Source organism: Hippopotamus amphibius, chromosome 6 (assembly GCF_030028045.1).
Source record: "Hippopotamus amphibius kiboko isolate mHipAmp2 chromosome 6, mHipAmp2.hap2, whole genome shotgun sequence".
In the NCBI taxonomy this organism is placed as follows: Eukaryota; Metazoa; Chordata; class Mammalia; order Artiodactyla; family Hippopotamidae; genus Hippopotamus; species Hippopotamus amphibius.
Window position 1 is genome coordinate 113990984 of NC_080191.1, and position 27913 is coordinate 114018896.

The 27913-nt window shown below is 39.0% G+C and overlaps 1 protein-coding gene across 3 annotated transcripts in view; it reads left to right on the top strand.

The window, feature by feature from the left end:
• The window catches only part of TMEM108 (transmembrane protein 108), a 335235-nt gene that overhangs the window by 43111 nt on the left and 264211 nt on the right, over positions 1–27913 (top strand). The gene's annotated exons all lie outside the window — the stretch shown is intronic.

Here is a 27913-nt window from a genome sequence, read left to right on the forward strand (position 1 = left end):
ATTTTTAGTTTTTTGAGGACCCTCCATACTGTTCTCCATAGTGGCTGCACCAGTTTACAGCAGCACCAACAGTGCTAGGGTTCCCTTTTCTCCACATCCTTGTCAACATTTGCTGTTTGTAGACTTTTTGATGATAACCGTTCCGACATGTGTGAGGTGATATCTCGTTTTGATTTGCATTTCTCTGGTAATTAACAATACTGAGCATCTTTTCGTGTGCCTGTTGGTCATCTGTATGTCTTCTTCAGAAAAATGTCTATTCAGGTCTTCTGCCCATGTTTTAATTGGGCTGTTTGGTTTTTTGATATTGAGTTGTATGAACTGTTTACATGTTATGGATAGTAACCCCATATCAGTTATATTGTTTGCAAGTATTTTCTCCTGTTCAGTAGGTTGTCTTTTCATTTCGTCAGTGATTTCTTTTGCTGTACAAAAGCTCTTAAGTTTAACTAGGTCCCATTTGTTTATTTTTGCTTTTATTTCTTTTGCCTTAGGAAACAGATCCAAAAAAATATTGCTATGACTTATGTCAAAGAGTGCTTAGCCTGTGTTCTCTTCTAGGAGTTTTATGGTTTCAGGTCTTTCATTTAGGACTTTAATCCCTTTTGAGTTTATTTTTGAGTATGGTGTGAGGAAATGTTCTAATCTTATTCTTTTACATGTAGCTGTCCAATTTTCCCACCACCACTTATTGAAGAGACTGTCTTTTCGCCATTATATATTCTTGCCTCCTTTGTCATAGAGTAATTGACCATAGGGTGTGGGTTTATTTCTTTGCTCTGTTTTCTGTTCTGTTGATCTGTTTCTGTTTTTGTGGCAGTACCGTGCTGTTATGATTACTGTAGCTTTGTAGCATAATCTGAGGTCAGGGATCGTGATACCTCCAGCTTTGTTCTTTTTTTTTTTTTTTTTTTTTTTTTTTTGGGCCACTTTTTTTTTTTTTTATTTTTTTTTATTTTTTTTGGGGGATACACCAGGTTCAATCAACTGTTTTTATACACATATCCCCATATTCCCTCCCTTCCTTGACGCCCCCCCCCTCGAGTCCCCCCCACCCTCCCTGCCCCAGTCCTCTAAGGCATCTTCCATCCTCGAGTTGGACTCCCTTTGTTATACAACAACTTCCCACTTCAGCTTTGTTCTTTTTTATCAAGATTGCTTTGGCAATTTGCTGTCCTTTTTTGGTTTTAGGATTATTTTAGGATTATTTGTTGTAACTTTGTGGAAAATGTCAGGTGTTTTGATAAGGATTGCATTAAATGTGTAGATTGCTTTTGATAGTCTGGACATTTTAACACTATTAAATTCTTCCAATCCAGGAACACGGTATAGCTTTCCATTTTTTTCATTCATTTTCAAACCCCTTCATCAGTGTTTTATAGTTTTCAGAGTATAGGTCTTTCACTTCCTTGGTTAAATTTATTCTTTTTGATGCAGCTTTAAACTGGATTGTCTTTAACAGTTTCTCTTTCTGATATTTAATTATTAGTGTAAAGAAATGCAACAGATCTTTTTATATTAATCTTGTATCCTCCTACCTTGATGAATTCACTTATTCTAATAATTTTTGTATGGAGACTTTAGGGTTCTGTATATAGAGTATCATGTCATCTGCAAGCAGTGACGGTTTTGCTTTTTCCCTTCCAACTTGGATAACTTTTATTTCTTTTTGTTTTATGATTGCTGTAGCAAGGACTTCCAATACTATGTTAAACAGCAGTTGCAAGAGTGGGCATCCTTGTCTTGTTCCTGATTTTAGACAAAAAGCTTTCAGCTTTTCCCCACTGAGTATGATGTTAGCTGTGGGTTTGTTATAAATGGCCTTTATTGTTTTGAGATGTTTCCTCTTTACCAACTTGGATGAAAGTTTCTGTCATGAATGCATGTTGAATTCTGTCAGATGCTTTTCATGCATCTACTGAGATGATCAGGTGATTTTTATCCTTCCTTTTGTTAATATGGTGTATCACACTGTTTGATTTATGAATGTTGAACCATCCTGGCATCCCAGAATAAGTCCCATTTGATATGATGTATGATCCTTTTTATATATTGTTGAATTTTATTTGCTAATGTTTTCTTGAATAAGTTTGCATTTATAGTTATCAGGAAATATTAGCCTGTAATTCTCCCTCTCTCTCTTTTTTTTTGTTTTGTAGTGTCTTTGGTTATAGTATCAGGGCAATGGTGGCCCTGTAGAATTTGGGATTGTTCCATCCTCTTCAATTTTTTTGGAACAGTTTGAGAAGGATAAGTATTAGTTCTTTTCTGTATGTTTGGTAGAATTCCCCTATGAAGCTGTCTGGTTCTGGACTTTTGTTTGCTGGGGGTTTTTTTTTTAATCACAAATTCAGTTTCACTACTAGTGGTTGGTCTGTTCAGATTATCTATGTCTTCCTAATTCAGAATTGATAGTCTTTAAAGACCCAGAAAAGTATTCATTTATCCAGAAAAATAAGTGTTAAAGTCTTATTTTGTGTATAGCTCTGTGCTCAAAACTGTGAGGGGAATAGCATGCATAAGACATGGCTCTTCCCTTTCAGAATCCGTCAGTTATATAGGGAAGAGAAGACAAACTTAAAAAAGAGTACGAAAATGTTATAGTTATATAATGCTCAAAGGCAGTAAGCAGTACCAGTGGTATGTAATTAGATCCTAGAAGAATGGCACAGAAAGAGCTGTGACATAAGAAGGGAAAGAGATCCTTGATAGCTGCATTTTAGCAAATCATTTCTTTTTCCCCAGATTTGTTTCCTGTGTGTACCTGGAAACAGTTGAGACAAAGCCTGGTCAGCTGAGACAAAATATGTACTGCATTGGAGATGCGTTTAAAGAAACAGCAGATCAGAAGGGTTAATGGTCCCTCCCTTGCCCCCTTTCAAGCAAATGGGCAGGCTTGAAAGCAGAAAAGAATACCTGTTCACCTTCGTAATCTTGCTCATCTGCTGGGATGGTGGTGTTGCGTGTACCTTGTCTTCAATCAGGACCTCACTAGAGGCATAGAGAGGGCTCTGAGTGCAGCTGAGGTGCTTCTCTACAAGACCAGAAGCTTTACACTAGGGCACAGGGTGTAGACCTGAGTTTAGCACAGGTATTTCCTCGCTGCATGCCACGGCATGAATAACCAGGAGAAGTGCACTCTCTTCACATACTCCACCTGTTGTCATTTTGTCCAAGGGAAATGGTTGATAAAGTAGAACTCTGTGTGCTCAAGTGAGCTGCCTAGGCTTTTCTTTACATCAAGAGAAAAAGACCTGTAAGGAAGTCCGCGTTGAAGACTGTTAAACCATATTCCTGAGACCTGGTGGCAGAGTGTCCACTCTCTGCTGCCCACTCCATTCATATTCACTCGTTGTATGTTGAGTAAGTAGGAATAAGCATCTGAAGGCAAAAGGATGGTGAATTTCAGATTCTTTGGTTTGTGATTAATTTCCAGGGGCTTCTAAAAAACTGATTAATGGAAATTGTGATACTGAAACTAAGCAACTCATTTGCCTCTTTGCCCTACCTTCTCTAGGCAAATGCCTCCAAGGGCATTTGTAGGTCAGCTTTGGTGCTTGACAGTGATTTCAGGGAAGGAAGGCTTTATCTAATGCTTGCTTCTTCCTCAAGGCCAAAAGCAAACACTTTCTGCCCTGAGATCCTTCCCTGAGCTCTAGTCAAAATCAGTGGTCTTGTATACTTCCCATAGCTCTTTGTTCATATCTCTTATGACCACATATTTGGTTAGCCAAATGTGTGTCTGTTTCTTCCATTGAATTTTAATATCCTTAAGGACAGATTCCATATATTTTTTACATGCAGAAACTAGAAATAGTAGGCACTCAGTGCTGTATGTGGACTGAAAGAAGTTTATATGGAGGACAGCCAGTGCAGTTCAGTATTGTCATTGCGAAGTACTGTCAGCCCTGTGCATCATGTTTAGGTATTTTCTCAGATTTTGTAAAAATACTAGGTTCTAATGCTCATGGGAATGTACGTTTTATACCCAGGCAGACTTTAAATTGGGTTTCATCATACATGAAACAGAACTTAACATTTTCCTCTTTAGCTCCTTAAAACTTCTCTGGGCCCCTCTATCTGTGAAGGAGAGTGGTCTGATGCAGGGAGCATGGACTCTAAAGTTGACCAGATTGGGTGACTTGGGTAGGCTGTTCTCCTCTCCTGTACCCATTTCCTCACTGTAAAACGGGGGTAATTACAGCTCCCTTACGCAGCTCTAAGTCACACGGTTGGCACGTGTGGTTAGGTTTTGTCGCTTACTCCTTCACCCATACCTTCATCTCTTCTCGACTGGATATTTAACTAGAAGATGATTGTGTTGTTCTCTCAGGCCATCTTGTAGCCTATTGTTTGTGGAGCACAGATCCCCACTTCCTTGTAGTTCAGTACTTCTTTACCACCTCCAGAGTAAAAGTAAAATTTCTTTGCACAGTACTGGAGGCTCTGACTCCCCTTTCGTGCTTCAACACTGTATACTTCTGCTTTCACGTTGATTGATTCCTCTAGGAAGCAGACACCAACCTGGAATTACAGATGCAAGAGGGTAGTGATGGCGTGAGGAGCAGGAACAGGGAAGGGAAAGCGTTAGATGCAGTGCTGGTCTGATACTTGTGAAAAAGAAAGCAGGGAGGAAGGACAGCTGGGTATGAAAAGCCTCAGACTTTGGTGCAGCTCTGAGAAAGTCGTGTCTGACCCAAGAATAAGCTTTGGGTCAAAAAATCACCTAAAGGGGGTCCCTGCTGGTGAAGAATGGCAAGCCTTGCTCAGTCATTGGCTGTAACTGCCTGAGGAGAGCGTAGCCTCAGCTTGAAAGTAGAGGCAGATCCTAAAGACACTCACAGCTGGGAGCTGCTGGCGCACTGCGCTCCTTGCGGCAGATTCTCCTTTGAACATAAACCTGAGCAGCGTACCTCCTGCACGCTGCAGTCGGCCTGGTATTCTCGCCTCTGCCATGCCATATTCCTTCAACCACCAGTCAGCAGATAGGAGTGTCCACTGCAGGTAACCAAGCTTGCTGAGTGAAGCCAGGCTTCTCTGGAGGCCGTAATGGGGGAAATAAGTGCAAGTCAGAAATTCACAATGGCGAGGCTTCCCTGGTGACACAGTGGTTAAGAATCTGCCTGCCAGTGCAGGGGACATGGGTTCCAGCCCTGGTCCAGGAAGATCCCACATGCTGCAGAACAGCTAAGCCTGTGCACCGCAACTACTGAGCCTGTGCTCTAGACCCCTTGAACCACAACTACTGAGCATGCACCACAGCTACTGAAGCCCATGTGCCTAGAGCCCATGCTCTGCGACAAGGGAAGCCACGGCAATAAGAAGCCCGCGCACCACAATGAAGGGTAGCCCCCACTCTCCGCAACTACAGAAAGCCTGAGCGCAGCAATGAAATGCAGCCAATAAAGAAAAAATTAATTAATTAATTTTAAAAAAAAAGAAGTTCACAGTGGCAGGGGCGTGACTACCAACCACACTGAGTGCTCTGGAGGAGAGGAAGCAGGAAGCATGGGAGCAGGTGACAAAGGAACCTAAATTCCTTGAACTCATCTCAGCCTCTTGCCTTCTGTCTTTGCACATGTTGTCCTTCTGCTGTAACATCCTTCCCCTGCTGCTTTGCTTGGCCAACATCCTTCAGTAGTATCAGTGAACACACATATAGGGTGACCATATGTCTCATTTGCTTGGATAATTCTAGCTGGTTCCTTCTGTTCCAGTGTAAGTATTAGCATCACGCTCTCTCATGCTCAAAATATCTTAGTTTGGACAATATATTATGTGGCCATTTATTTGCCAAGAACTTGCACTGTTCTAGTCATAAGGAAAATTCACTTAATGCTCAGTATGTCTTTAAAACAGTAACCTTAAAAAGAAACCAATTTTTCATTGTGAAACTGAGACACAGGTTAAATAACTCCATCAAAGTCACAGCCGTTGATGCTGAGATCTGTACCCAGGCAGTCTGGCCCTGAATCTGTGCTCTGAACCACCAGGCTACGTTGCCTCCCTCAAAGCTTTACTTGGGAAGCCCTTCTCTGATGCTCTGTTGCACCCCTCAGCCTGGCTTAGCCTTTTGTGTATGAGCCTCTGCTGTAACACATTGTGAGTGCCCTGGAGACTGCCTCTCACGTCTCACCCCCCTCACCCCTGGCACCTCACACACACTGAGGGCTCAGGAAGTCTGTTGAATGACTGGATGGAGACAGATGAGAGTCGTTGGTGTGTGCCGCATGGACTGGAACAGGCTCTTGGGTGAGTTATATTGCTCCTTTTTAGATGTTTTCCCCTTTATCCAACCTTCAGATGTTATTTACCTTCTCCTCCTGGCTGAATACTGTCCCCAGACCTACCCAGTTAAGAGCACTGGGGGACTAAAAAGGGACCTCTTTGAAAGAAGTGTGTTCCATAGTTCTTTGTTTTCTTTAATTCTCCTTGTGGTGTCACATTCATTGGGAAATTTATATTTCTTTTCATGTCCCTGAAGTAATGCTTTATTTTTAGATAGTTCTCACCCAGAGGGCATTCTAAAGACAATGATATTTCTGGGTTTGTTATAAAGGAATATATAATTTTTTAAAAACCTACATTTTGCATTTTGCTAAGAGACTTTCAAAGGGATGAGACAGTAAAATAATTGGGCAATGAAGGGGTTGACTCTATTGCTTTTCCTTCTCAGCTTCCACAGGGGCTAGTCCTGAGGTAAAGTAGAAAGGGGACATATAGTAATTCTAAAAACTTCACGCTCCCTTTATGTTCACAGCTAAGACCTTCCTAGATAAATAAAATTTCTTAAGCTGTTGAAGGTAAAGCTCTGAAGCTCTTGACATGGTCACAGGAAGCAGAGAAAAGACACCCAAGACATTACTCTTCATAATGAGCAGGACCCTATGGGGCCTTCCCAGGAAGACCGGCCGCCATGTCCTCTGCTATAGCTCCTCTCTGAAATACCCAGATAATAGTATCTGATGTATAGTCCCTGAATTTTTCAGATGCTAAAACCCACCACCAAATGAAAAAAATTAACTGCTTGATGATGTTGAGCATGGAGCCCCTGGAGCTTCTGGCTCCTAAGGATTGATCACCATCAACCAATCAGAGAATTGTGCAGGAGCTGATCACATACCCTGGGACCCCCGACCCCCACCCCGCCACCCTGCCCTCACCTTGCCTTTAAAAAGGCTTTACTGAAACCCTCAGGGAGTTCAGCGTTTGGGGGCCATGAGCTGCCTGTTCTCCTTTCTCGGCCTTGTAATAAACCTTTGTCTGCTCCAGACTCCAGCATTTCAGTTTGGCCTCACTGCGTTGGGCACAGGAATGCAGTTCAGTCACCTACTCAGCCAAGAAGTTTTCGGTCCTCTGTGCAATGCATATCCCAATATCACAGAGGATGAGATTTATTTCCAACCATTAAATTTTAAAAAAATTTCATAGATTAAAAAAAATTATTAGGGATTTTCAGCTGATAACAACCAGAGAGAACAGTACCATGAACTGCACGCACCCAGCTTTAACATTCATCTGCCTTCTGTCGGTCTCATAACCAGACTCACCTGCTTGAGTCAGGAATGCTGTGCTCTCTAGTCAATCAGTTTTCTCCAAGTGCCTAGTTTCCCTTTGGTTAGGTTCCTTTTACTCTCACTAAAAAAATCAATCTGTTAGACCTATTCCAGCCACTTCTCCTTCTCTTCTTACTCTAGAGCAAGAATGATCTTACATCATGGTTTAGAGCAGGATGCTGTGAAGTTAACTCATCCTGAAATGGTATAGACTCCCAGGAGCTATTGAAAGACACAGTGTCATAGGAGAACAAGGGAAGCAGACTGGGGCAGATCCTGCTGGAATGATGGAGGCATCAGAACTGGTCCTTGAGGGATTATTAGCTTTTGGAGAAGATTTTGGATGGATAACAAAAGAAATAATACCTGCAATTTTTTATTACCATAGTGACAACTGTAACTACCATGTTTGGCTTGCTTACATGCCATGTATTTCTGCCAGGCACGCTTCCAAGCACTTTGCATATATTACCTCATTAATTCTCACAGCAACCACATGAGGTGCAAGAACTATTAACATTCCCATTTTACAGATGAGGAGCCTGAGGCACAAGGGAGCTAACTCACCCCAGGGGGCACACAGCACAGGGAGATGGAAGTTCAGACATCCATGGGCTCACAGAGTGGGAGTGAAGGTCATGGAGATGGACTCCTTTGTTAAGGAAGCCATGACTCGAGGGGTTGGGAGCTTCTCCAGGACACATAGCTACTGGGTGGCAGGGCTGAGACTCTTATCCAGGAACCAGACTTGGGCTGGGTGTGTTGCACTTGTACCACACAACTGTCTCCACTGCCAGGAGGTCCTCAAGAGACCTCATGATACGTCTCTACCTTTCAGTTTTTGTTAGGATTGACTCTTCTCTTGCTGTCTCTTCCTTCCAGGAATATTTCTTGCTTTATATAGTGTTTTTTTTTTATCTTAACTCTGCAAATTATTAAACTTTGCAGGCATTTAGAGAATGCAGCCTATTCAAGGCATAGTATCACAAAGTCAGTGTAAAATTGGGGGGAAGAGTCTCCTGCCTCCCTATATGAAACTCTAAATATGAAATGAATTCTTTTTTTTTTTTTCTACTTCCTCAACCACATAGTCTCAAAGATGTCTGAAGGATGTTTTTTCTTTTGTGGTGCTTGTTCACTTTATTTTCCTTTTAGAATGGAAAAGAGCTATAGAAAGCAAAAATCCAATGTGAAAGGAACATAAGCACAGCACTGATTCTCAGATCAGAGGCTGCAACAAGAGATAGGAATATAATTGAGTTATAAGGGTTTCCCTTTTCCTTTTTATTTTAATGCTTGTATATTAATGGGCTTTTATCTATTAACTCTTACAATAATAGTCTTTTGCCCCCTAAATCTGGCTACTGGAAGTCTCTTTAATCTGGTTTCTCTGTTGTTTTGACATAACCCAATTCATCTTTGAGTTGTTGCTTGCTTTCTGTGACAATAAGATGTCCCAATAAGATGTCATGTTGTATGTTCTTGGTAGATTTTTTTCTTTTTTGTAGTTATTTTAATTTTTTTCTTTTGTGGAAGAATAGAAGGAACAGTTTAGATTATATGGATTTTAGAACTCCTTGAAAAAGTTTGAAAGCCATCAGTTAGATCAGTGTGCCATTTGTGATTAAAAAAAACTATTTCAGTCTTCAAGAGCAATATTTTTAGAGTGGAGCTTTATTTTGGAAATGGAATTTATAAGTTTTCTAAATCAAGTGTTTCTATTTTTTACTAATTTTATCTTTTCTCTTTTTCAACTCTTCCACTCATTTCTCTCTTTGCTGAGCCACAGTTTTAAACAAGAGAAGAAAAAGAATACACTGACAGTTGCTTACTAAGGAAATTTCACATGGAAAGAAATAGAAAGAATTCTCATATACTGACCCTGCCCAGAGGGTTGTGAAAGGGATGACGTACCCAAATATTCGCTGTCCACAGTGACCATCTCTGCTCCCTCCTCCTTGAAGCTGTTCCTCCGCCCTGAGCCCCACTGGCCTGTCCAGGGTTGGCTAGAGGTAAAAACAGCTTATTCACTTCAGAGCCAGATGTGCCTAGAATCACATTTTAGCTCTCTTCTTACTTAATTTCTGGATCATGCAAGTACCCCTCCTCTCCCCCCCGACCAAATCTGTAAAGGGAAGAAAAACCACCCTTTTAAGTTGGAGGTGAGGATTACATGACAAATTCTACCCAATATAAGTGCAAGACTCGAGGAATAGCAAGCATTCAGTCGTTGAATTCCATCTACTTTGCATTGTATTTGCACATGTGGGATATGTATCTGCCTCATTTCTCTAAAGTTTTTTACTGTTAAATATAAGACGACTACAACAACTGCATAAAATAGTTACAGTTTGATAAACTATGATAAGATGTGTATTCTTTGAAACATTGTCCATGTGAAGCAGGTCTCATCTTCCTCCACTGGACAAGATACGCGCTGGAAAACAGGACATGGTCTTGCTTCCACAGAACGGACGATTCTGTAGCACCTTGCACTGCCAGAGGTCAGACATGGTAATGAGAGAGGACATTTTATTTAGCTAAATTAAGTTGGCCCAAATCCAGCAAAGACCCAGTTAACAGAAAGGAGAGCTCTTTGTCCAGGACACTGTGGTTAGGCTTTGCTGTGACTTAGCTGCACAATTCCACACCCCACTTCTATGGCTCTGGAAAGAGTGGCCAGCTTTGTAGTTTTAAAATTACAAAATGACTAGGAAAAATGCAGATGTGTAGAAATCCTTACACTCATCCAGGAATCTTAAGCTCCCACTTGTAAAAGGAAGTTCAGAATGTTGGGAATCCCTGAGGAGGAAGACTCAACTTTAGGGTTTTGGCTCTTTTCTACCTCCAGTCAGTGGTGGCCACCAGTGGTTGGCTGCAGTCCTACTAGAGACATACCTGACTCACCTGGTCTCCCTCTTCTCTAGGCTTCTGCCCTGTTACACTCTCTGGCTATGCCTCTGTTTTGTATCTCCTCACCTGCTCTCCACTCTTCAGGACTCTGGGATGGATAGAAAGTCTTGCTGAGTTCTGAACACTGCCTCTAGGAGTTCCCTGGTACCTTGCCATTCCCACACTGACTCGTCTTTCTAATTCTGCCCAGATCTGGTAACCCTGCTGGGTAAATCTTCTGGAAACTGTGTCCCAGGCTCCACACCTTATGACTACAGGAGATAGCCACTTGCCAACTTGCTCTGTTGCCCAACCCTCATCTGAGAGATCAGACACTGGCTTCTCCTGGTTGCTAGGGAATGTCTTTTTTCCCTTTCGGTTCATGTTTGATTTTTTTGTTTTTGTTTTATTCTGGTCCTTAAAAAATTTCATGAAGCTTTGGCATTATGACAGTTAGCTCTTGGCATTGTTTTTTGGAACCAGGTGAGGGAAACTTACTTCTGTCATGAAGACTGGTTGTGCCAGGCTCACGCTGTCCGCCCCAGAGCACCCTTCTTAAACTCCCTGGCATTGCTGAGTGACTTGCTTTCGACCTTGTCTAATAAGACTACAGGTATCTTGAGAGCAAAGACCGTGTCTGCCTTTCTTCCTTGACACCCAAGCACTTGGGGTTGTCATCCATCTACCGTGTGTGGTGGCAGCCAAAGAAGAGCCTTTTGTTCTGTCTGGTCATCATGTAGAAAGTTAGATCATTGCCTATTATGTCTTTAGAGTCAAGGTAGAACTAGCTAGTGCCTTTGAGAAATAATCCCTTCATTAGAAAGGGAGCCCATTGCCATTAGAGAGCTTTCAGAGAGCTACAGAAAAATATTATAATCTTGGTATTATACCTGTTTGGTGAAGAGAAGCAGATTGTTACTAGAGTGTTGAAATTGACTTAGGTTTTTCTTTCTCAGTCAGGGCCCAAATATTTTACCTAGGCATTTGGGGCAGGACAAGGATGGCCATGGTCATTGCCCTCAGGTGTCTGTAGTCTTGCTGGAGAGACAAGGCCCAGAGTAAGCTAACCAGCAACGCAAGGGCGTCTAAGAAGGGTGCTTTGCAACAGACAGCATGTGCCGCAAGGTTGACAGTGCAGAAAAGGCCTCACAGAGGTGGTAGAACATGAAGGTCTTAAATTGGACCTTCACAAATGGGACAGTTCCTAAGAGGAGAGAGGAGGGCTGTGGAGGGGGAGATGCAGTTGTGAACAAACTAATGTGCAGGATGTATCTGAAGGAACTGAGTATGTAAATTAGGCTGGAGTAGAAAGGATAAAACAAAGAGGTAATGAATGGTAGGTAAATTGAGAAGTGTTCATCGGGGTAGTAGGGGTGGGGCAATGCTGAGAATAGGGTGATTGTGGGGATAGATTGCTGCTGGGGCTGCTTTTTTGAATAGCAAAGCTTAGGCCACTGTGTTCTCCTCCTAAAGAAATTCCAAACCATTTTTATAGAGCTTTGCTCGCAGTTCATCACACAGAGAGTTTTTGCATGATTTATGGTGCCAGGCAGTACATTAACACTGTATTTGAGTGTTTGGCTTGGAATAAATATTGACATTAATAACTCTTTTTAAGGACATTTCTGATTGATACTAGACATTTCAATAGCTTGAATCCAGAGTCATGTAGCTGTGGCATTATGACAGCCTTTGACATTGCTGCTTGGGACCAATGAGGGAAGCTTACTCTGTCATTAATATTGGTTGTGCCATGGCCACAAAGGCCAAGAGCAACCATCCTAAGCAGCTTGGTCATCGTGCATACTTAATGCGTGGGAGATCAGAATGATGCCAGCTGTCTGGTCAATTTGCCAGCGTATGTTCTGTGCCTTTTCTATAATTTTAACATATCATCATATTTTGAATTTTTTATTTAAAATAGATTTTAGTTTGTTCTTTTAAATAAAATGCATATGAATCCTATTTTGGGCCTATAATTCATTTTTATAGCTTTTGTTGGTCCACTTTAATCTGAATATGCCTCATGACCTTTTATGGTGCCCTGTGGTTAGATAAGTTTGGTGACGCCAGTGTAGGTTGTCACTTCATAGGGATAGTGACTGAGTAAACAGCGAACTTCACGAGGAAAGAGAAAAGAGAAGAGGTTCAGGAGCTGCAGAGAGTCTGGCTTAATGAATATCTACCTTCCTTAATGTCAGATTTGTACTAGAGTACATGGTTCAGAGGTGCAAGCTAGCTCTCATTTCCTGACTCTTAGAGGGGAAAAGCTAACCTTCTGGTTAGAAACATTGTTCATTCGTAAGCTGGCCTGCTAAAGGTAGTCTGAATATCTTGAAGAGCTGGAAAAGGTCTGTTGTCTGGCTGCATACCAGTGTTTGGTAAACATTCCAAGTTCAATCAAATGTCAGTTTTGCATGTATTCAATATGTAGATTAATTCCTGAACCAAAATACACAAAAATGAAAGGCTCAGCTAATGGAATTTAAAGGCAAGTTCATACTCTGTGAGCTTTGTAGGTGGAGCATAAGCAGCAGACTAAAATGAGACCAGCGAAGATGAAGAACATGGTAGGGACAGAAGAAGGTGACCAGTGGGTCTTACTTTATGTTCTTATATTACCAAAATCCTGGAGAGCTTGTGGCAAGTGCCTAATTAGAAAATGAAACATTCATTACCTGAGAGGGAGAGTATTGCTTTTAGAGCATAGAGATCCCTAAGATCCTTCACATAAAACATCAGGAGCCAGGGAAGAGGCTGTCAGTGAGCGTTTCTGAACTCTCTGGCATCTCAAGCCAGTGATATGATTCTCACTGATTGATAAATATAGCAGTTCTTCCGGAGAGTCTTTCCCCCCACCTTAATTTTAAAAGGAAATTTCACATAGCTGCTGCTTCATTAGGGTCCTGTTTCTAAGGGTTTTGGGGTCCATGTATCATTGGCTCCTTCCCATGTCAGGTCTGGGCAGGATGACTTTGGGACAGAGCTGTCAATACACATCAATAAGTCATTTCTCACCATTATAAAGATATTATATACTCATATACTGCCAAATAAAGCTTGATAAGTCAATGCACTATCACTCTTGTACTGATTCTGTAAGAAATTCCAAAGTTTCATTGGAAGAGTGAATCTGCCAGAAGCAATCTTCCATGCAGTCAGCATCCAGAGAAATCCATTGGTTTAACAGTTTGGAGTTTTTCCTTCCAGTATAATTTACATGCATATAAATATGTATTTTTTATTTCATAAAATTGGGATCATACTATATAAAAGAATATGTGCCCTACCTTTTCACATATCGTATAACTTACCATGTCATTAAATGTTCTTCGAGAACATGAACTTTTAAGGACTGAATAGTTTTCTGTGGATGTCCCAGAATTTACTTGCTAATGTTCTCCTTTTGTTAAATGATTACTATCTGCTATTTTTTTTTTACATTTTAAATTTTATTTATTTATTATTATTTTTGGGGGGGTACACCAAGTTCAATTCATCTGTTTTTATACACATATCCCCGTATTACCTCCCTCCCGTGACTCCCCCCCCCACCCTCCCTCGAGTCCCCCCCATCCTCCCCCTCCCAGTCCTCTAAGGCATCTTCCATCCTCGAGTTGAACTCCCTTTGTTATACAACAACTTCCCACTGGCTATCTGTTTTACAGTTGGTAGTATATAGATGTCTGTGCTACTCTCTCGCTTCGTCTCAGCTTCCCCTTCACCCCCCGCCCCCTCCCAAACCTCGAGTTCTCCAGTCTATTCTCTGCACCTGCGTCCTTGTTCTTTTCACTGAGTTCATCAGTACCATTTTTAGATTCCGTATATGTGAGTTAGCATACAATATTTGTCTTTCTCTTTCTGACTTACTTCACTCTGTATGACAGACTCTAGGTCTATCCACCTCATGACATATAGCTCCATCTCATCCCTTTTTATAGCTAATATTCCATTGTATATATATGCCACATCTTCTTTATCCATTCGTTTGTTGATGGGCATTTCGGTTGCTTCCATGTCCTGGCTATTGTAAATAGTGCTGCAATAAACATTATGGTACATGTTTCTTTTGGGATTATGGTTTTCTTTGGGTATATGCCCAGTAGTGGGATGACTGGATCATATGGTAGTTCTATTTGTAGTTTTTTAAGGAACCTCCAAATTGTTTTCCATAGTGGCTGTATCAACTTACATTCCCACCAACAGTGCAGGAGAGTTCCCTTTTCCCCACACCTTCTCCAACATTTGTTGTTTCCAGATTTTGTGATGATGGCCATTCTGATCGGTGTGAGGTGATACCTCATTGTGGCTTTGACTTGCATTTCTCTGATGATGAGTGATGTTGAGCATCTTTTCATGTGTTTGTTGGCCATCTGTATATCTTCTTTGGAGAAATGTCTATTTAGGTCTTCCGCCCATTTGTGGATTGGGTTATTTGCTTTTTTGGTATTAAGCTTCATGAGCTGCTTGTATTATTTTGGAGGTTAATCCTTTGTCCATTGTTTCATAGGCAACTATTTTTTCCCATTCTGAGGGTTGCCTTCTAGTCTTGTTTATGGTTTCTTTCGCTGTGCAAAAGCTTTTAAGTTTCATGAGGTCCCATTTGTTTATTCTTGATTTTATTTCCATGATCCTAGGAGGTGGGTCAAAAAGGATCTTGCTTTGATGGATGTCATAGAGTGTTCTGCCTATGTTTTCCTCTAGGAGTTTTATAGTGTCTGGCCTTACATGTAGGTCTTTAATACATTTGGATATCTGCTATTTTTTATGTATATAAAACAGTGATGGTTATCCTTGCACATTCAACTAGTGTTTGTGAATTTTTTAGGATAAATTAATGTAAATAAAGTTATTGGTTAAATACCTACATTTTTAATAAACGTTACGAGGATGCTTCTAAAAAGCTGACTCTAATTTATATTTCGTCTAGGACTGTGAGAGATTGTTGCAGTGTGCTCCACCAACACTGTTACTGTTAAAAATTACTATGCAGATTCATAGATAAAACATGGTATCTTATTTTAATTTGTATTTCTTTGCCCAAGAAATTGAATTTTTCCATATATTTGTGTACCTGTATTTATTATTGTTTTGGCTTATTTTGCATTCTAGAGAGTGATCCTCCTTGCAGATTGACTTCCCATATGAGCATGAGTGATGGGGCAGTTATAGTTTATAACTAACCACAAACCCAGGCAAAGGACTGTAAGCCTTTCTTATGGATTGGTTGATTAGATCAGCCAGTGTATCTACTTCTATAATAATCTACTTAATGCATATCTGTCATAACTTTCTGTTCCTTATTAATTCTTTCCCTGACATTTATTGATTATGGTGCATAATATGATGTAGCAAAGTCATTAAAAAAAACAATCTGATGAGTGGAATAGTTTTTCTTATTACAAATTTACAAATTCATTAATATCATACTTTTAAAACTCCCTATTTTGTTAAATCCTACACTCAACTTATTCACCACCAACCCAGTCAAGTTCTTTGGCTTGAAGAAGACCATGAAATCATCAAGATCATTTTCTGCCCATAGACAAAGCTTACTCAAACTAGGCTGAAAGAGGCAGTAGAGAGAAAGAACCATGTTAAGTCTGAAGGTTTGGTTTTGAACCCTGGCCTTTGAGTGGCCAAGCCAACTTCTCTGAGCCTTAGAGTCTCCATCTGTAAAATGGGAATAATAATCCCAGCTTTACTCCCCATAAAAAGTATTCATTAAAAAAAAGATATATAATATAGAAAATATTGTGTAAACTTTCATAGAGTATGAAAATATAGGGAATTGTATAATTTATTCTTTTTATTTCATTAAGGAATTCAAATTCATGGGCCCAGCACACTTCTGCTGCACTACCTGGAATTCAAATTCATGAATCAAGTAAACATTATTTTGTACATGGCTTTCTAGTTTACAAGCCCCAAAGTTTTATACAAAGTTTGGCTCATATCTGAAAGAGCATACTCCCTAATTCTCTACATCTACTAATCTGCTGTTGCTAAAAACTCTGATAAAGAGATACTTCTCTGATTTGAGAGTCATCTAAGAACTGTCATCGTAGCATAAAGACACGAACATGTCATGCTTGTTTTGATCCTCCCTGAAAATACACATTGTTTGGTACCTTCTCTTGCTAAGTTTCAACTGGTCTGTCCCTGTCTAATAATAAAATACTGATGAGTCTGTAAAGTATGGTGACTTCAGCAATACTTAACAGCTTCTAAATTACAAGGCATACCTTGGGAAGGAGGCTTGCAGCTTTTTCCTCTGATGCCAAGCTAATGCATTCTTCTTTGATGACTGTCGACATGGCAGGGAGGGGAGCCAGGAAGAAACAGTCCATCATTTGAGCCTTGAATTTATAAACAATTAAGTGATGGAAATAAATCAACTTCATTTTAGATCCAGACTGAAAAGGAACCAGCTATGAAAAGTCAGCAGATTCCTTTCTCATTGATTAGTTGGCATACTCGGAGTGCTGTGAAACATCTCCATTTTTCCCTGAACTCCAGGGAAATACTGACCTGCAGCTGTCAGCATTCTCAAGACTCTTTTACCCAAGTGATATTTAAAAGTTTTCTATCAAATTTTAAATTTATAATTTGCTTTAGTTGCACAATTTTAAATATATCAAAATATTATAATAGTTCACTTTTTAGAATCTGTTTTTAAAATAGCATTTGCTATTTTTAAAAAAAATAGTTTTAAAAATAGCGTTTTTAAAAATATTTATTTATTTTGGTTGCAACGGGTCTTAGTTGCAGCATGCGGGGACTTTTAGATGCAGTGTGTGGACTTAGTTGCGGTATGCATGTGGGATCTAATTCCCGGACCAGGGATCAAACCTGGGTCCCCTGCTTTGGGAGTACAGTCTAACCCACTGGACCACTTTAGGGAAGTCCCTAAAAATAGCATTTTAAAACAGCATTCTACAACTGCAAGACAATGGCAATTATTATTTTAGTTAGTTTTTAACTGTTTTAAAAATATGGCTTTACAAAGTGTAATCATAGGTTATATTCAGTATTGTAACTTAGATTTTTTCCCCTTAACATTAAATCCTAAAAAGTTTCCCTAATTCACAGTGTAGTCTTGATGTTACCAAGTTGATATTAGTAGCAAATTCATTTTCCATCAAGTGATCATAACCTTAGCCATGTGTATTGTAGAATATCTCCATAGCTTCTAATTCTGTAGTACTTTTTGAAGATATATTTATAATACATTCATTCATAAAGCATCAAATATTTAAAAGTGAAAAGGGAAGTTGTGTAGAAGGAAATGGCACAAAGCTTGGAAGTATCTGAGAAAGTTCACTTAGACTTACCTGAAAAAGTTGTTCTGTCACATAGTGGCTTGGGAGGGAGAAAATAATCTCACTTTTAACATTTTATGTTTGTGGGTAAGGATTTGAGAGGTTAAGGTGAAGTCCCACTTGAGTGGGGAGCTGGAACTGTCCCTGATTAAAGCCCGAACCCTGAGCACACTGTGCTCTCGGTAAGGGGAGTAGAATCCTCCTCCCACCTGGCCAATGAAGAGAACAGCAAGAAAGCTTGTTCCCCAGGCCCTGGGTGGGCAAATAAAGTCTGCAGGCAGAAGATCTGCTTCGGTAACTGGTTCTATATTCCTTATTATGTGTATAACTTTGGCCAAGTCACTGTTGCTCTTGGCTAGTTCCATCTTATATGAAAAGAGAGTCCGATCAGATAATGTCTAAGATACTTGCCAACATTGTCTAATTCTGTGATTTTTAAACATTCTGTCTGCTCAGCATTGCTCTGAATGGTCTGGAATTATGGGAAATTAGTATGACTTACCAAGTAGAGGAAACTTAATTCTGATGGAGGCAGAAATTTCTCAGAACAGATAGATAGAAGGCCCAATGCTATGTGCTTTAAAGTATTTTTATGTCTTTCTTGGCATCTCATGTTTATTGTTAAGACAGCTTATCTTTCTGAGTTGGAAATCTGGCTACCAGTAGAGATGCTTTCAATTCATTTAAACTCAAGTGGTGAATGGCTGTGACTCCTTTTCTGCTGGTTCCATTTTAACGCACTGAGAAGTCAATCCTTGGCCATCCACGAACCTTCTATCTGCATTTATAACAGTAGTAATGACAGTGAGGGGAGCTGGTGTGTGAAGAGGCACCTGATAGCTAAGGTTTTAGAAGTTTGAGTTGTTATAGTTCATAGACCATTACTGTATAGATGGCAAATATCATAGCCCAAGTTTCCAGTTAAGTCCTTGTTTCCAAAAGGAGCTTCTTTCATGATGTGAAAATATGCAGGTCTATGTTTCTTAACCTTCTCATATCCCAAGTCTCTTCTGATTACTCTCAGAGTTGATCATTCTCTCTTTCTTCCTCTGCTCACATGTGTACAGATACACACATGAAAGGTGCTGATAGCCGGCTTGATCACCCTTGGCACCCATGGAAAAAATGCTGTATTTATTCATTTCAGGGTAACTTGGTCGTAGTCTCAAACCAGCCACTTACTAGCTCTGTGACCTTGGATAATTTATCAAACTCCTGTTTTCTCTTCTTTAAAATGAGGGCTTTTTTGGCTAGAGAATCTCCAAGATCCACGAAATTATACTTTCAGAAGAATAAGGTCTGAGACATAAACAAGTGCAGGCCTGGACCCAGGCACACTGGTAAAGCAGGACATGCTGTCTGCCTCCGAATTTCCTCCCTTTCTGCACACCTCATAATTCACTTTCCCTCCTTCCATCCCCCCAGCATCTGGCACCAGTAGAGTCCTGTGTCTCATGCTGGCTGGCTCCCTTAAGCAGTAGGTTAGCATTTTTATGCCATTTCTTCAACCCTCTCTCCCACTTGGCATATTCATATGCCAGCCATCCTTCAACATTCAGGTTAAATGCCTTCTCAGTGAGGCTGTATTTGATCACCTCCTCTATACTGGTCTTTCTTATCTACCAACTTCCATACTAATATGATTTTTAAAATTCATGGTATTTATTCCTGCTTTGTAGATACAAATAATATTTCTTTTTGTGGATTATAGTCTCTCTCAGGGCAGAATTTATATCCCAGTTCCTGGTATATCTGTTGAATGAATGAATGAGTGAATGAGGGGGGCAGTAAGTGAATGAACCAGTGAATTAGTTCATCACTGTATCCCCCACTTGCTACTATGGTGTTCAGTCAGTCTACCCTCAAAAAAGAGTTGATCAATGAATAATTCCACTTTTCACATCATTCCCTTAGGCCCTTTATAGAGAACTAGCTTCTTGTTTTCTCTTTAATGAAGAGGTTATTAATAGCTGGTAGCCTGATATGTTGCTGCTCAGAAAGGAATTTGTGTTCTAATAGCAGATTCAAAGGTGTGATTCATTAACGGGGTACATTTCACATAATGGACTGAAAGAGGTTTGTGGGAGGTGTGGATACGTGTAATCAGAGACGGGAGGTGGTTCTATGCGTGTGCCTGCCTCTCAGCCTCTCTAGAAAGCTGGTCTGATTTACATGTATTAACTTTTAATTTATTATGCAAAACAAAAGTTCTCCATAGAACACTTAAGAATTGTGGCAAAGCTGAAAGCCAGCTGCTGTTTTGTTCCCTTGCAAATATTCTATCCATTCAATGGCAGTTTTCTCACTTCTGCCATCTTGGCTGTGAATCCATAAGCTATGCTAAAGAAAGAGGACTGCCTGAGGTTATCCCAAAGAATGAAGATCTGGTCTTTATAATCTCTTTCACAGTATCTTCCTGGAGCACATGAGCAGTTCTCACTTATATTCACTCTTGAGGATGCAGAGGGTGGCATTTTTCAAGGCGACTGGGAGATGAGGGAGACTCTTAGGATGTCTCTACTGGTAAGCAACACAGTCTTTCTTATTTCCTTAGATTATAACTGAATGGCCTCACCTCATCCAAGCACACAATTCTGATGGTTCTGCCTCACCCAGCAGTGCGTTCTGAGTCTTTCCTATAAGGTATATCAAAGGAGACAATCGATGGTAAAGAGCATTTAATTCTGAAGACCTGCTTGTTGTGTGATTGCTTGTTCTCTTATTTAATTCAGTCACTGCAGTTCCCTGTGGATTGTATTTCTCACATTTTAGAAGACCAAATATATTTAAATAATTTGGTGTAAAGCCCAGCAAAGTACCGTGAGTGAACTGACATTGAATAAATGACTAGTGAGGAGAAAATGGAGGTTTGCAAATATGACAACCAAGAAACAAAACATGATGACTAGGGCACAATTCAGTTTACCTTCAGCGGTTGGCCCTGAGAGGAAATGTCTAGGTGTCTCAGTGGAGGAGATGCCATTGTCTGTATTCGTACTGCAAGTATCTTCCCCATTCTTTTCTCCATCAGCCACACTGCGTGTTAGAAACACTGTGTATACATGAGGGAAAAAAAACTAAAACTTGGTTAAATTGGCTATTCCAAACAATGTTATTGAAGTTACTTAGAGGCCATGACAGTGGGTCATCATGGGAGCAAGATACAGCCTTTGATCTGTCTTCAGAATGCAGTGTGTTTACGAAAGTAATCACTTAAGGTTAATAGCTCTGCATCTGTGGTGTTTGGTATTTAAAGAAGCAATTTAAATGTCTTTTATTCAAAGAAAAACCTTAACAATGTTCTGTGGTAGTTAATGCATTTTGAATATACTTGAGATTTAAGGAGCAGACAAAAAGGAAAAGAAGTAGATTTCTCTCTTAGATGGTAAAAACCATTTTTTTTTAAAAAATCTAATTTCTTTAAAACAATTGTTATTCAATTTATTTAAACTTATAAAAAAGTTCACCCATTTCTCTCACCCCTTACCCCCTGCCTCTTGCAACCACCAATCTGTTCTCTGTATCTGTGAGCTTGTTTTTGTTTTTTAAATTCCACATAGAGGAGAGATCATATGGCATTGTCTTTCTCTGACTTACTTCACTTAGCACAATGCCCTTGAGGTCCGTCCATGTTGTTGCAAATGGCAAGATTTTATTCTTTTTTTATGGCTGAATAATATTCCATTATATATATTCCATTCCATTACATAACATTCCATTATATAATATTCCATTATATATATATATTTCATTTTATATATATATATATACACACACACACACACACATACACCACAATTTCTTAATCCATTCATCCATTGATGGACACTTAGGATGGTTCCATATCTTGGCTAATTCTGTGATGAACATGGGGATACACATATCTTTTCAAAGTAGTGTTTTCATTTTCTTTGGTTAAATACCCAGAAGTGGAATTACTAGATCATATGGTAGTTATATTTATAATTTTTTGAGGAACCTGCATACTGTTTTCCACATTGGCTGTACCATTTACATTCCCACCAACATTGCATGAGGGTTCCCTTTTTTACACATACTTGCCAGTACTTGTTATTTCTTGTCTTTTTGATGATAGCCATTCTGAGAGGTATAATATGATATCTCATTGTGGTTTTGATTTGTATTTCTCTAATGATTAATGATGTTGAACATCTTTTCATGTTCCTGTTGGCCATCTTTATGTCTTCTTTGGAAAAAATGTCTATTCAGCTCTTAGGCCCATTTTTAATTGGATTGTTTGGGGGGGGGGGAGGATTTTTTGGTTTTTGTTTTTGCTATTGAGTTGTATGAGTTCTTTATGTATCTTGGATATTAGCCCCTTATCAGATACATAATTTGAAAATATTTCCTCCCATTCTGTAGGTTCACTTTTCATTTGTTGGTGGTTTCCTTTTTCTGTGCAGAAGCATTTTAGTTTGATATACTCCCACTTGTTTATTCTTGCCTTTGTTCTTTTGCATTTGATGTAGATTCAAAAAATCATCACCAAGACCTATGTCAGTGAGCTTACCATCTATATTTTCTTCTAGGAATTTTATGGTGTCATGTCTTACATTCAAGTATTTAATCCATTTAGGGTTAATTTTTGTATATGTTATGAGATAGTTGTCCAGTTTCATTCCTTTACGTGTAGTTATCCAGTTTTTCCAGCACCTTTTATTGAAGAGATTGTCCTTTCCCCATTGTATATTCTTGGGTCCTTTGTTGTAAATTAATTTACCATATATGTGTGGGTTAATTTCTGGGCTTTCTATTTGATTCCATTGATCTATGTGTCCTTTTATATGCAAATACCATACTGTTTTAATTACTATAGGTTTGTAATACAGTTTGAAATCAGGGAGTGTGATACTTCCAGCTTTGTTATTCTTAAGATTGCTTTGGCTATTTGGGGTCCATGTTGCTGCAAATGGCATTATTTCATTCTTTTTTATGGCCAAGTAATATTGCATTGTATATAGGTACCACATCTTCTTTATCCATTCCTCTGTCAATGGACATTTAGGTTGCTTCCATGTCTCAGCTATTGTAAATAGTGCTGCAGTGAACATTGGGGTGCATGTGTCCTTCCGGATTATGGTTTTCTCCAGATATATGCCCAGGAGTGGGATTGCTGGATCATATGGTAGTTCTATTTCAAGTTTCTTAAGTAAGCTCCATTTTGTCCTCCATAGTGGTTGTACCAATTTATATTCCCACCAACAGTGTAGGAGGGTTCCCTTTTCCCCACACCCTCTCCAGCATTTACTGTTTGTAGACTTTTTGATGATGACTATTCTGACTGGTATGAGATGATACTTCATTGTGGTTTTGATTTGCATTTCTCTGATAATTAGTGCTGTTGAGCACTTTTTTCATGTCCTTTTTGGCCATCTGTCTGTCTTCATTGGAAAAATGTACATTTAGATCTTCTGCCCATTTTTTTAAAATTTATTTATTATTTTTTGGGGTACACCAAGTTCAGTCATCTGTTTTTATACACATATCCCCGTATTCCCTCCCTTCCTTGACTCCCCCCTGCCCATTTTTTGACTGAGTTCTTTTTTTTCCTGACATACAGCTGCATGAGCTGTTTGTATATTTTGGAGATTAATCCCCTGTCCATCACTTCATTTGCAAATATTTTCTCTCATTCTGTGAATTGTCTTTTCATTTTCTTGATGGTTTCCTATTTTGTGCAAAAGCCTTTAAATTTAATTAGGTCCTATTTGTTTATTTTAGTTTTTATTTTCATTATTCTAGGAAGTAGATCAAAAAAGATATTACTGTGATTTATGTCAAAGAGCATTCTGCCTATATTTTCCTCTAAAAGTTTTGTTGTGTCTGGCCTTACATTTAGATCTGTGATCCATTTCGAGTTTATTTTTGTGTATGGTGTTAGAGAATGTTCTAATTTCATTCTTTGACATTTAGCTGTCCAGTTTTTCCAGCACCACTTATTGAAGAGACTGTCTTTTCTCCATTGTATGTTTTTGCCTCCCTTGTCATAGATTAATTGACCACAGGTGGGTGAGTTTATTTCTGAGCTTTCTGTCCTATTCCATTGATCTATATTTCTGTTTTTTGCCATTATCTTACTGTTTTGATGACTAGCTTTGTAGTATAGTCTGAAGTCAGGGAGTTTATTTCCTCTAGCTCCATTTTTCCTTCCCAAGATTGCTTTGTCTATTTGGGGTCTTTTGTATTTCCATATAAATTAAAAATTTTTTTGCTCTAGTTTTCTGAAAAATGTCATTGGTAATTTGATGGGGATTGCATTGAATCTGTAGATTGCCTTGGACAGTATAGGCATTTTGACAATATTCATTCTTCCAATCCAAGAACATGGTATATCCTTTCATCTGTTTGTGTCATCTCCAATTTCTTTCATCAGCGTCTTATAGTTTTCAGAGCAGAGATCTTTTGTCTCCTTACATAGGTTTATTCCTAGGTATTTTATTCCTTTTGATGCGATGGTAAATGGGATTATTTCCTTTATTTCTCTTTCTGGTCTTTCATTGTTAGTAGTATATAGGAATGCAAGAGATTTCTGTGTATTAATTTTGTATCCTACAACTTTACCAAATTCATTGATGAGCTCCAGTAGTTTTCTGGTAATGTCTTTAGGATTTTCCATGTATAGTATTGATATCATGTCATCTGCAACCAGTGACAGTTTTACTTCTTCTTTTCCAATTTGAATTTCTTTTATTTCTTTTTCTTCTCTGATTGCTGTGGCTAGGACTTCCAAAACTATGTTGAATTAAAGTGGTGAAAATGGACATCCTTGCCTTATTCCTGATCTTAGAGGAAATGTTTTCAGCTTTTTACCATTGAGTATGATGTTAGCTGTGGGTTTGTCATATATGGCCTTTATTATGTTGAGATAAGTTTCCTGTATTCCCACTTTCTGCAGAGCTTTTATCATAAATGGGTGTTGAATTTTGTCAAAATCTTTCTTTGCATCTATTGAGATGATTGTATGGTTTTTACTCTTCAGTTTGTTAATGTGGTGTGTCACACTGATTGACTTACAGATATTGAAGATTCCTTGCATCCCTGGGATAAATCCCACTTAATCATGGTGTATGATCCTTTTAATGTATTGTTGGGTTCAGTTTGCTAGTATTTTGTTGAATATTTTTGTGTCTGTGTTCATGGTGATATTGGCTTGTAATTTTCTTTTTCTGTGGTATCTTTGTCTGGTTTTGGTATCAGGGTGATGGTGGCTTCATAGAATGAGTTTGGGAGTGTTCCATTCTCTGCAATTTTTTGGAAAAGTTTTTTTTAAAGATTTATTTTGTCATTTATTTATTTTTGTTTTTTTGGCTGTGTTGGTTCTTTGTTGCTACACCTGGGCTTTCTCTAGTTGTGGTGAGCGGGGGCTACTCTTTGTTGTGGTATGCAGGCTTCTCATTGTGGTGGCTTCTCTTGTTGCAGAGCATGGGCTCTAGGCGCATGGACTTCAGTAGTTGTGGCACATGGGCTTGGTATTTGTGGTTCGAGGGCGCTAGAGCACAGGCTCAGTAGTTGTGGCACACGGGCTTAGTTGCTCCGTGGCATGTGGGATCATCCCAGCCCAGGGATTGAACCCACGTCCCCTGCATTGGCAGGCACATTCTTAACCACTGTACCACCAGGGAAGCCCCAAATTTAATTATCTGTTTATTTTTTAAAATATTTATTTATTTAAGTATTTATTTATTTGGTTGTGTGAGGTCTTAGTTGCGGCACACAGGCTCCTTAGTTGTGGCATGCAAACTGTTAGTTGAGGCGTGCATGTGGGATCTAGTTCCCTGACCAGGGATAGAACCTGGGCCCCTCACATTGGGAGCATGGAGTCTTATCCGCTGTGCCACCAGGGAGGTCAGAAAGTTTTAAAATTAACTCTTTTCTAAAAGTTTGGTAGAATTCACCTGTGAAGCCATCTGGTCCCGTACTTTTGTTTCTTGGAAGTTTTTTAACCACTGCTTCAATTTCAGTATTGGTCTCTTCGTATGCTCTATTTCTTCCTGATTCAGTTTTGGAAGATTGTATTTTTCTAAGAATTTGTCCATCTCTCCTAGGTTGTCCATTTTATTGGCATATAGTTGCTTGTGGTAGTCTCTGATGATCCTTTGTACTTCTGCCGTGTCAATTGTAACTTCTCCTTTTTTATGAAGAAAGCTTTCATGGAGTTTTTCATGGAGTTGTAACTTTCTCCTCTTTTATGGATTTGAGTCCTCTTTTTCTTGATGAGTCTGGCTAAAGGTTTATCAGTTTTGTTTATCTTCTCAAAGAACTAGCTTTTAGTTTCATTGATCTTTGCTATTGTTTTCTTCATCTCTGTTTCATTTATTTCCGCTCTAATCTTCATGATTTTTTTCCTTCTACTAACTTTGAGTTTTCTTTGTTCCTCTTTCTTTAGTTGCTTTAGGTGTAAGGCTAGGTTGTTTATTTGAGATTCTTCTTGTTTCCTGAGGTAACATTGTGTTGCTATAAACTTTCCTCTTAAACCTGCTTTTACTGCATCCTAGAAGTTTTGCATCATTGTGTTTTCATTGTCATTTGTCTTTAGGTATTTTTTGATTTCCTCTTTGATTTCTTCAGTAATCTATTGGTTGTTTAGTAACATATTGTTTAGCCTCCATGTGTTTGTGTTTTTTACAGTTTTTTTCTTGCAGTTTATTTCTAATCTCAGCATTGTGATCAGAGAAGATGCTTGATGTGATTTCAGTTTTCTTAAGTTTACTGAGGCTCACTTTGTGGCCCAGTATGTGGTCAATCCTGGAGAATGTTCCATGCGCACTTGAGAAGAATGTGTATTCTCCTGCTTTTGGATGGAATGTTCTATAAGTATCAATTAAGTCCATGTGGTTTAATGTGCCATTTAAGGCCTGTTTTTCCTTATTGATTTTCTGTCTGGATGATCTGTCCATTGATGAGAATGAGGTATTAAAGTCCCTCATTATTATTGTGTTACTGTCAGTTTCTCCTTTTATGGCTGTTAGCCTTTGCCTTATGTATTGAGGTGCTCCTATGTTGGATGTATATGTATTTAAAATTGCTATATCTTTTTCTTGGATTGATCCCTTGATTATTATGTAGTGTCCTTATTTGTCTCTTATAACATTCTTTATTTTAAAGTCTGTTTTGTCTGAGTATTGCCACTCTGGCTTTCTTTTGATTTCCATTTGCATGGAATATCTTTTTCTGTCCCTTTACTTTCAGTCTATATGTGTCCCTAAATATGAAGTGGATCTCTTGTAGACCCATATGGGTCTTGTTTTTGTGTCCATTCAGCCAGTCCATGTCTTTTGATTGGAGCATTTAATCCATTTACATTTAAGATCATTATTGATATATATGTTCCCATTGCCATTTTCTTAATTGTTTTCGATTTGTTTTTAGAGGTCTTTTTTCTTTGCTTCCTCTTTTATTCTCTTGTGATTTGATGTCTATCTTTAGTGAAGCGTTTGGATTGCTTTTTCTTTTGTGTGTGTGTATCTATTGTAGATTTTTGGTTTGTGGTTCTCATGAGGCTTCAATATAGCAATCTATATATAAAAAAGATTGTTTTAAGTTGCTGGTCTTTTAATTTCAAATGCCTTTCCAATATCCTACACTTGTACTCTCCTCTTCTCATGATTGCTGGTTTTGGTATCAAATTTCTGTCTATATGACTTACTACTTTTATGTTTTCCTTTACTGGTGAACTTCCCCATTTGTAATTTTCTTGACTTATTTGTGGCCTTTTCTGCCTAGAGAAGTTCCTTTAGGATTTATTGTAATGCTGGTTTGGTGGTGCTGAATTCTCTTAGCTGTTGCTTGTCTGTAAAACTTTTGATTTCTCCTTCAAATCTAAATGAGAGCCTTGCTGGGTAGAGTGTTCTTGGTTGTAGGTTTTTCCCTTTAATCACTTTAAATATGTCATGCCACTACCTTCTGGCCTGCAGAGTTTCTGCTGAAAACTCAGCTGATAACCTTATGGGGTATGTTATTTGTTGCTTTTCCCTTGTTGCTGTTAATATTTTTTTTGTTTTTAATTTTTGTCTGTTTGATTAATATGTGTCTTGGAATGTTCCTCCTTGAGTCTACCTTGTAATGGACCCTCTGTGCTCCCTAGACTTGAATGAGTGTTTCCTTTCTTGTGTGGGGAATTCT